Source organism: Sander vitreus, chromosome 7 (assembly GCF_031162955.1).
Source record: "Sander vitreus isolate 19-12246 chromosome 7, sanVit1, whole genome shotgun sequence".
NCBI lineage: Eukaryota > Metazoa > Chordata > Actinopteri > Perciformes > Percidae > Sander > Sander vitreus.
The window spans coordinates 31,354,167-31,365,942 of NC_135861.1; positions in this window are offsets into that span (position 1 = coordinate 31,354,167).

Below are 11,776 nucleotides of genomic sequence, written 5' to 3' on the forward strand. Positions count from 1 at the left end.
GTCGGATTTAGGAGTTCCTCAAAGTGCTCCTTCCACCGCCCTATTACCTCCTCAGTTGAGGTCAACAGCAACAAATTTGAAGTTGATCGGATGAAATCTCTAGGAGGAGTTTGTTAAAGTACGAGATGTGGAAATGGCCAAAATCGCACTAATTTCGAACTTTTGAAAAATGGCGGACTTTCTGTTGGGTTTAGGGTATGGCTCCAATGACATTTGTTGTATGTCTTGACATGCTGCAAATGTTTTTTAACTTTGTAGGGGGCGCTAGCGAGCCATTTTTGTGCGCCTATTCCTGAAACCCTTAAAATACGTAAAGTTTCACAAGACTTGATGCGACCGCCAACTTTGGTGAGTTTTTGAATATGTTAAGCCCCTCAAAAAGGCAATTAATTTGCCGGGAAAATAATTCCTTCAGTTCCAATAGGGTCTTCGCCGCTGTCGGCACTCTGGCCCTAATTAAAGCTGCAAGCAGCGTTGGACGGGCCCTCGCTCCTCTGCGCACGTCGGGGTTACTGGCGGACGTCGCTCCTTGCTCAGACACCGTAAATAGTCACCAATGAAAAGGGAACTCCCTGCTGAGTTCAACAATACCTCACACAAGACTCAAGACAGGTCATTAGCTGTGAAAAGGGGCGTGGCTAAACCATAGGGGGCAGGCCAAACCATGACCAATGAAAACGGAACTCTGTTGAGTTCAATGACACCTCAAACAATAGTCCACATGAAACGGGTCATCAGTTATAAAAGAGGGTGTGGCTTAAGCATAGGGGGCAGGCCAAACCATGACCAATGAAAACGGAACTCTGTTGAGTTCAATGACACCTCACACAAGACTCTACCTTAAACGTTTCAAATGTAATGAAAGGGGTTCATAGTACGTAGACCAAACATAAGTTTCATGTAAATCGGATGATGTTTGTCATATAAGCCTTATTTCCTGTTGCCAGCGGGGGGCGCTATGACCAAAAGTCAATATTGGCCTCTAGATGTCCTCAGGCCTGGACTTGACGGAGTTGATTGTGGGAAATTTCAAGCCGATATGACAATGTACACTGTAGTTACAACCACTTTCTCGTTCATCGCTAAATACTCAAAATGGCCACCACGCCACGCCCACACCGTTTGACGAAAAGTTTTTCTTTTAACAACTTTTCATCTTAAAGTATTAAGATGGCACAGACCAAATTTGAAGTTGATTGGATGAAATCTCTAGGAGGAATTCGTTAAAGTACGACGTGGAAATGGCCAAAATCACACTAATTTCTTCCTAATAAACTTTCAATTCAAAATGGCGGACTTCGTGTTGGGTTTAAGGTATGGCTCCAATGACGTTTTCTGTGCGTCTTGACATGATACATATGTGTACCAACTTTCGCGAGTCTACGTTAAATTTTGTAGGGGGCACTAGTGAGCCATTTTTGCATGCCAATTCCTGAAACCCTTAAAATACGTAAATTTTCACCAAACTTGATGCGACCGCCAAATTTGGTGAGTTTTTGAATATGATAAGCCCCTCAAAAAGGCAATTCATTTGCCGGGAAAAATAAAGAAAGAAATAATAAGATCCTCCTTCAGATTAACAAGAGCAGCATACACTCTTCAGGGCTCTAGAGTGCGACCAAACCAAAATTTTGCGACTAAAAATTTTCCTAGGTCGCACAGGTGCACCTAACGTCATCACATTCGCTGCCTCTCGAAGAACGCAGCGTTTCTTCTCCTTTGACGGAACTCACACTCATGGTTAGATGGGGGGACGGCAAGATGGCGTCGCGGTAACATCACTCTGTTGTCGCTCTGCAATATGAAGTAGCAAACACCGTTTTTTTAACAGTTAACATGAATTGAGGGCTTTCAAATGCTATCCTAATACTTCACAACTCGGAGACTTCTTGAGGAAGATATTTTTCTACAGGTTTCCTTACTTTTTTGGCTTTTTTAAAAACTGACTAAAGGTAGTGGCTAACGCAAACCACTTTCTGATAACCTAGCTAGCTAGCTAACGGCTAACTTTACAAACGGAACGGACTGTTACCTCTTCTATTCGACCAGTAGCCCTCGGTTGACCCACATATTCTCGAAAAATGGACAAAGAGGATGATATTAGCAGCGTAATGCACTCGTACACCAAGAAGGATCCGCAGGTCGAAGAAGGCGAGAAGGAGGTAACTCTACCGGAGCAGGAGGGCTCGAACTCAGCGCTACCATTGCCAAATGCGCCGAAGCCACGAGCCGCCAAGAGAAGTAAAACAATTGATGACAACGAAGGTCAGTCTGTGTCCAATTCTGTTCTGCTAACAGTAATGGAGAGGGTTGAAAAGATGCAAGAAGAGTCACTGAGGAGGTTGCAGTCTTTGGAAGCGACAGTTAAAAATAATACTTGCGCCATAAAAAGTGTCACTGACGCTATGGAATATATGGGGAAACAAATAAAAGAAGCAACAGACAAAGTTGAAACCCTAGAGAAAAAAGTTGGATTCCTGGAGAAAGAAAACTGTGTGCTCCGTGACAGGTGCAATGAACTTGATAATTACAAGAGGAGGTGGAATCTACGTGTCGCTGGGGTCAAGGAACAAGTAGGAGAAAATGTAAAAAAACTTATGGTGGACCTACTCAGCCAGGTCTCACCAGACATCGCAGACCAACTGGCCTTTTCCGTGGACATCGCTCACAGACTGGGACCCCGCTCAGGAGAGGCACGTTCCAACCGCCGTATCATTGTGCAGTTTCTATCACGAACCCACAGGGACAAGATTTGGAAGGATGCCAGAACATCGACCATACTCAAGGAAAGGAAAATCATAATCTTCGAAGACCTGACTCAAGATGCCAAGGATGCCAGGAACAAATTGTGGCCGCTGGTCGAACAGGCGAGGAAGGAGGGGAAGAAAGCGGGCTTCAGAGGACATTTCGCACATATTGATGGTAAAAGGGTCACAGTGAATGACATGTAAGCGAGGCCTCTGAGCTGCTCTATATGCGTAGGCTTGCACATGTGAGTCTTAACTAAGGTAAGCGCAGGCTTGGATAACAGATTTACTGTGGTCATGACCTTTAATTATATCTGCTCTACCTCTGGGTGGATTATTCATCTCAGGAATACCAAAAAAAAAAAAAGAAAGGAAAAACTACCAGCCAAGTTCTACTGTAAATACTAAACAACAACAAAAATCAGATAAAAAAAATTAATAAAAAAAGTAATAATAATGATCTAAAAAAATAAAAGTGTCTAATTCACAAACAAAACAAAAAAAACAAAAACAAAAATTCAAAGGATTTACCTACTGTATTTACAAACTCACCCAAGGTTATCTACGTATTTATTTTCTACTTTTGCTAGTGTGAATAATTTACACAATACCTCTGTTGTAAAGTTGCTAGAACCTACTATGAGTTGTATGAATGGTAGCAACTATCCACTGATTGGATGACATGTAGATGGATATACGTTTCGTTTTGAAGTTTAGATGTAATGCTCGCAATGCTGAATATCGTTTTATGGTTAGGACCTCAGAAAAGGTGGGTAGAATAGACAAATGAAGGGTACAGATAAAAAACACAAGTTAAAAAGACAATTAAATGTGGTATTTACTTTTTTTGTGTAAAAATATGCTAGGTAATTATTTAAAGTTACGTATGGCTCTTGTAGCTATACTTTAAAAATCAGTTAATTGTAAGGTTAACGGCTCTTTTATAGCCTACTTGGAGGAAGAATGTCTCTAAATATTTTCCTCAAAGGACATAGCTTTATTTTTGGGGTAGAGTTCTCAAAATATTTATACAGAATTTACCTACATGCCCATGGTCTTTTGCTAGGGGCTTGTTTTTGTATTGCAGAGTTTACAACAACTTTCTAACTAAGTGTTTAGAGAGAATATTGTATATTTTTCCACTTTTCAGGCTATACCTGATATTGTTCTATGTCTTTGTCCTTAATGTCTATTAATGCCAGGGGTCTTAAAAATAGTGTGAAACGCAAGGCTCTGTTTCTGTTTGCAAAGAAAAATAAGACAGATTTTTGCTTTTTTCAAGAATGTCACTCAACAGCCAATGATTGCAATTTTTGGAGGTCACAGTGGGGAGACAACATCTGGTTAGCACATGGATCAGAGCTCTGCTGGTGTAGGAATCTTTAGGTACAATTTTAATGGAAATATTCAAAATACCAACTTAGATTCTTCAGGGCATTTCCTCATAATGGTAATTACGAAAAATAATCATACAATAGTCATTATAAACATATATGGATATAACTCCTCTGTGGAGAATAACACGCTTCTTGATACCATAGAGGATAAAATATCACACTGGTTGAACAAATACCCTTACGCCTCTTTAGTTGTGGGAGGGGATTTTAATATAGCGATGAATAATATGTTAGACAGATGGCCAGATGGGTCAGGCTCTCCGAACTCGGTGTTAAATTGTCTCATGGATAAATTTGACCTGGTTGATGTTTGGAGGGAACAGTTTCCAAATGACAGACCGACAGAGTATACCTGGTCCAATAAGGACTGTTCAAGACAATCCAGAATTGACTACTGGTTAGTTTCCAGATGTTTAACGAAGGACAACATTTCAGTCAATATCAGTAACACCCCATTGACCGATCACAAAGCGATTTACCTCTCAATAACTCTGTCCTCGGATCAGTCCTCTGGCCCCAAAGCCTCATTTTGGAAACTTAATAGTTCCCTCCTTGAACATGATCAGGTCAAACGAAGAGTCAAAGAATTGATTGAAAACTTTTGGAATAAAGCAAACTTTCAGAAAGCTTATGGGACAAATTGGGAGCTTCTAAAATATGAGTTGGGGAAGTTTCTCAGGAAGTTTGGTGGTGATCTGGCCAAGAACAGAAGAGCAGTTGAAGACGAGGTTATTAAGAAGCTAGCGTTTCTTTCTCAACAAGAGTCTCTATCTAATGAGGAAAAATGTGAATATACAAAATTACAAAATAAATTGGATGACATTTATAAATCAAAAGCTAAGGGAGCCTATATAAGGTCAAGAAAACGATGGATGGAAGAGGGTGAGCAAAACTCAGCCTACTTCTTTAGACTTGAAAAGAGTAAAAATGTCCTTGCTACTGTAGATAAAATTAAAGTGGAGGGAAACATTATAAAAGATCCAAGAGAGTTAGCCATCCACTGCTATAATTTCTATAACAATCTATACACATCTAATTACTGTGAGGTAACAACTAAATCATTTATGGACACTATCAGCCATTTTAGAATTATATCCCCAGAAGAGAGACTATTGTGATGATAGCATAGCCCAAGAGGAGGTTTTGAAGGCGATTAAAAATCTAAAAAACAACAAGAGCCCAGGGTGTGATGGTATAACTGCTGAATTATACAAAATGTTTGATGAATTACTAACTCCCTTTCTGGTAAAAGTTTTCTCAGAGAGCTTAGAGAAAGAAGCTCTTCCAACAACTATGACGCAGGGTGTCATCACATTGATCCCGAAACCAGACAAGGACAGAAACTGTCTAGAGAATTGGCGTCCTATCACTCTCTTAAATAACGATTACAAAATTTTTGCACTAGTTTTCGCTAATAGACTTAAAGAGGTGTTAGACTCTATTATAGATGAATCACAATCTGGGTTCATGAGGAAACGACATATTGCAAATAACATTAGATTAGTGCTGGATTTGTTAGATTATAATGATCTTATCACTGTCAACAGCTTCATTCTGTTCCTTGATTTTTATAAGGCGTTTGACTCGCTTGAACATGGTTTTATCCTGCAAGCGCTTAAAAAATTTGGATTTGGAGATGGCTTTTGCAGAACTGTCAGGACCCTATATGAAAATGGTAGTAGTGCAGTAAAATTGAAATTTGGTACTTCCCCTAGATTCAGAGTTTCACGTGGAATCAAACAAGGGTGCCCAATCTCCCCATACTTGTTGTTGATCGCCTCTCAACTCTTAGCTCTACATGTCTCTAACAGTGCCTTGGAAGGGATAACATTGGCTGAAAGAAGTATCATCCTTAGTCAACTGGCTGATGACACAACCATCTTCCTGAGAAATGCCTCCCAGATTCCCTCTGCGATAGAGCTGATCAGAGGATTTTTTACAAGCTTCAGGTCTCAAATTAAACTTAAGAAAATGTGAACTAATGGCAGTTAAAGAATGTGATGTCCCTGTGAAGGATCAGGTTACATACCTGGGAACAATAATAACTAAAGATCACAATATGAGAAGTCTATTAAATTTTAGCCCTATCATTGAAAAAACAAAAAAGAAGTTAAAGCACCCATATTATGCTCATTTTCAGGTTCATAATTGTATTTTAAGGTTGTACCAGAATAGGTTTACATGGTTTAATTTTCAAAAAACACCATATTGTTGTTGTACTGCACAGCTCTCTCTCACTGCTGCAGATCCTCTTTTCACCTGGTCTCTGTTTTAGCTACAGAGTGAGACCTCTTTTCGTCTTCTTCTTCTGTACTATCTTTGATTGCACTCACACATGCGCAGTAGCTCAGATGTAGATCATGTCAGCTAGCTAGCTCCATAGACAGTAAAAGAAAGGCTGTTTCTACAACTTCTGTCAGTAACAAGGCAGGATTAGCTGGGAGACTTCTAAATGAGGGTGCACATGTAAGTAGTTCTTTTGTAGATTATGGTGAACTTGTGTGTGTTGTAGCAGTGCTTTGCTATTGAGAACGAGGTAGCATGCTAACGCTACGAGCTAATGGTTGCGGTTAGCCAGCTCGTTTCGGCTTGTGACGTCACAAGCCGTGCCGATTTTGAACAGCTCACCCAGAGACTGAAGGCAGTACACATTCAGAAACCGTATCTCACTCAGAACAGCATGGATGGATTTTTTTCAAAGTTTGTATGTGTGTGGAAGCACCAGAGACACAAAAGAACACCCCAAATCCCAGAAAAAGTGTTTTTTTCATAATATGGGCACTTTAAACTCTTGGCTACAAAGAGACTTATCCTTGAGAGGAAGAGTGTTACTGACAAAGGCAGAAGGAATTTCCAGACTTGCTTATTTGGCGGCCTCCTTGGATGTTGATTGTGGGGTATCGAAAATAATTGACAATATGTTTAATTTTGTGTGGAAAAACAAAACTCACTTTGTCAAAAAGTCTGTAATAATGAACACAAATCAGTGTGGGGGCTTAAATTTCTTGGACTTCACTACTTTAAGCAACACCTTCAAAATCAACTGGCTCAGACAGTTCTTTAATAATCCAACATCACTATGGAATTTTATTCCTAACTATATTTTCTCTAAAATTGGTGGCCTGAATTTTCTGTTATTATGCAATTATAATATTAGCAAACTCCCAATCAAACTGTCCAATTTTCATAAACACATGCTCTTGGCTTGGTCTCTCTTATTTAAACATAACTTCTCACCTCATCGGTATTACATTTGGAAGATAAGGACATTCTCTTCAAAAACAAATCTTTATTTTTTGAAAACTGGTACAGGAATAATATTTTACTTGTTGGCCAACTCTTTGACATGAATGGCAGACTGTACAGTTATTCCAATTTTTTGCGGAAATTTCAAATTCCTGTTTCAGTTAAGGAGTATGCAATTGTCTTTGATGCAGTTCCCTCTGGAGTCAGAATGCTGCTGGGAGGCATTCATTTCCCATGGCCACTGACTCACAATATGGATTTATCTGATACTGCTGTGGGGAATTTAAGCTTTTCTGCGGTGCGTCGGACTAAAAATAAAACAATTAGGACATTATACCAAAAAGATATTGTTACTATTCCTTATATAATCCCATATTGGAACAGTTTAATAGAGAATGTCCCTTGGAAAAACATTTGGTCTTTGCCTTTCAAATATATGCTTACTAATAAAATGAGAGAAGTTACGTTTAAATTAATTCACAGATTCTACCCAGCAAAGTGTGTGCTTAAGTGGTATAAACCAGATATTGAATCTTAATGCTCTTTCTGTAAAACGTCAGATGAAGATATTTCCCATTTATTTTGGAAATGTTCCCACACAGAAAAATTCTGGTCAAACGTCCTTGAATTTATCCAAACCTATTTCATTACGGATTTCTGTTTTTGTTTTAAGGATGTTTTCTTTGGTGTGGTTGAGCTTAAGATGGATAAGGAAGGAAAATATTTCATAATTAATCTTTTATTTCTACTCGCTAAATATCACATCCATAAATGTAAGTTCAGGGGCTCCAAACCTTTCTTTCCTGTGTTTAAAAATGAAGTCAATGAATACTTGGACTCTATAAGATATTCAAAGAACTGTAAAGCTCTGAAGACTGTGCAGATATACTCAACACTTGTGACATCTTGTGACTGAATGATATTGGAACTCTAACTGTTAAGTGATACTATGAATTGGACTGCTTGTTGATTAGCCATGATGGACTTTACAGACTCCTTGGGATGTTAATTGCTTATGTATTTATTTTGTAGTTGTGTATGTGTACGTGTTGTTTGTAACTGCAAATGCTCAATAAATTAATATAAAAAAATAAAATAAAAAAAACACTCATGGTTAGATCGTATTGTGGTCTAAACCAATCAGAGACAGAGATGGGGCGGGTCTTTGCCTCTGATTGGCTGTGGTCCAGATATTCTTGTAGGCCTACACTGCTCTGTGCAGGGGCGCCATATAGGGGGGAAAAGTTAGGACAATTCCAAGGGCCCATGACTGACATGGGCTCCAAAAAATAGGTAAAAACTAATATAAAATTATTAAACCATCATCATTCAGTATATATATTTCAAATATAATAATACAATTAATGACCTCTTTGTTTTTATTCGTTTTTGGCAGTAAAAGTTAAATATCCCCATTGACCAAAAAGTAACCATCCACATTGACCGACCACCCCCCTGTATCTGCATGAAATGGTTTGGTCCTGCCTTAGAGCACTCAGTGACGTGTTTAGTTGCAGTCATTAGATGCGCCAGCCCAGAAGTACAGTGGCCACAATGTTGCCAAGTAACATTAAATCAAAATCTGGTTTTCAAAAAAGGAAAGCGAGAAAAGAGAGAGAGGAAAGACAAAGGAAAGGGTGTCAAACTGTAACCCAGTTTTTCACCAAGAAAGGTGGGTAGCCTATAGTCTGTGAGTGGTATTAACCTGTTGGCTTAATGTCCATAGTGAAATAAGCTAGCTAGCTACAGACTAGTGTTAGCCTACATGTAATCAGTGCAGGGAAACGTTTAGCAAGATATTCATATTAAATCATTGTCACTGCCCTTTTTAGCAGACTTAACAACAGATGAGTCAGCAGAACCCCAGTCTCCCCCTAACTGTGCCCCTCCCTGTCCCAGTGAAGAAGGTGAGCAACATTGTGATATGCCAGTTAGCATCATTGCAGGGAGTCTGTGGGGATTTCTCTGTCTCTCTTGCTCTTTTTACCATTACAAAAAAGAAAATGAAATATTTATTAATGACAGAAATTCAAACACTATTTTCTCACATAATGATCATTATGAAATAAAATAAAAACAACCTACTGTCTGTACTGGATGCTGGACAGTTGGAAACAGTGAGTAGCTTACCTGAGCCTGCATGTGCATGGTTGCTTTTAATCTTGCATCAAGTAGTGAACTGCATACTAGACTTGCATGCATGTACAAATCACCAGCAGTAAATATTGTTCTAGTACTAGTATTGAACTACAAGAAGCAAGACAGTTGCAAGCCTTTATAAGAGACAACAGCTGCGCAGAGGGGGCCCAATTCGATTTTTTGTCATGGGGCCCAAAATTCCTGGCGGCGCACCTGGCTCTGTGCTGTGTGATTGAAATTGTGAGCTAAGCCCCAGAGAATCAGCTTCAGCAAAATAAACGCAAGAAAACAGATGATGAACAATGAAAGAAAATAGACCCATAGAGTTTTTTCTTTAAGAAAAGTAGGCCTGTCCCCCCCCCCCCAACACTCTCCCTGGTCAATGCTCCGACAACAGCCCAGACATGGAGCTACTTCAGCCACCAGTCTCCCCAGTCCCTGGTAAGATGCCAAGACCTGGTCCTTCATCGGAGATGGCACCCGACTCAGAGATGGAGGTAGAGCCTACCGAGCCTGAGCTAGAGACTCAAAATAAAAAGGGAAAAACATATACATTTCGGAAAGACTGGTTAGACCAGTTTCCCTGGTTAAGGTTTAAACGTAATGAGAACGTAATGCACTGCATTTATTGTAAAAAAAAAATAAAGACTGTTGCCATCGCGAATTCCACATACATGTCATTTATGATCAACGATGACACGGACATTTCCATGAAGGAGTGTGTGATTGTTTACAGCCGGATCTTGAGGAGAGGGAAACCGGTCAATATACTAATTGGACACATAACTAATTGTAAAATTGTGTTTAGCCTACATAATCAGTTTCTATCATCTAATGTGAAACAAGAGGCCAAGCCAGCCTGGTAAGCTGCAGCCAGATGCTCCTCAACTCAGTGTGCTTCCCAGCAGTCAGCTCCCCCTGCTGTCCATAAGGTGCCTCTGCACCCTTTTCGTTTTAGACCCTCCCACCAGCCTTTGGGCCACGCCTCCTCATTTACATATGTTTTTGACATCTGTCAAGTCCAAATGGAAAAGCCAAATGTTAAATCCAAATGGAAAAGGAAAATCTTAAAATGTCAAAGGGCAATTGCCAAATTCAGTTTAAGCATTTATATTTAAGCTTTGCATTTTAAATTTGACTTTTTGCATTGCACTTTACATTTTCAAATTATCATTTTACATTTCAACTTAGCTTTTTCAGTTTCCTTTTTCTTTTTTAAATTCAATTATGGCATGGTTTTTCCTAGTAGCGTCGTAAAATAATATTTTTAATTTTATCTTGCTTCGTTTTCTCTTTGGACTTTCAATTTGAATTATGAATAAATATATTCTCGATAATGCACAAGGTAAGTGTACCCTAAGTTAAGGCCTACCCACAATATAGCATGATATATGAAATAGAAATCTTAATAAAATTGTATAGGCCTAAAATATAAAAAATTCATAAATAAAAATGTAAGTAGGCCTTGATCACCATAAAAGTATTGACCTGGCAAGCTATAGGCTAGTGATCTGCATTATCATTTTTCTTTGTTTATTAGGAATTTATGCCGCCACAAAGAAAGCATTTGCTGCACTTCAGTGTGGAGAAAACACAGCCCCCAGAGCAACCTGAGTTGCTCTGGGGGCTGATGGTGCTGCAGTTAATCTTGGTGTCAAAGGGGGAGTTATAGCCCTTTTACAGAAAGACGCAGGGGATTTTATCATACCCTTTCACTGTATGCCACACAGGTAGGCTTAAGACTTGTACCTGATACCCCAATGCTTTTGTGTATTTTCTTATAAAGAGGTATCTATATGTAGATTAATTGAGATGTATCTTTACAGATTGGAATTGGTCATGTTGTCGGTCCAGAAGGACAATGCGTATGATATGCTACATTTGGTGTGGAAGACCTATCATTTTAGTCCCAAATCAATGAGGGAGCTGAAGGCCATTGGAGACATGCTCAGTGATACATGTCTGCTTAGATCACCTATTACATGGTTTGTTTTTAATTTTATAAGTGTCATGAGAACTCTGCGTTACTTTGAAGCAGAAAGTAGGCAATGAACTGAATCATCTTATCCTGCACATCTTTTCTACTGGCTGCCTTGCAGTAATCATGATCTTGTCGGGCAGGGTCCTCCCACTGTGTATGGACTGAGTGTAACTGTCGGTGAATGGCAAGGGGCTATGCGAGCATCCAGAAAGCGTACCTCCTATGGGGAGATTCTAGGCTAACAAGCCATCACCTTCCGTTAGCAT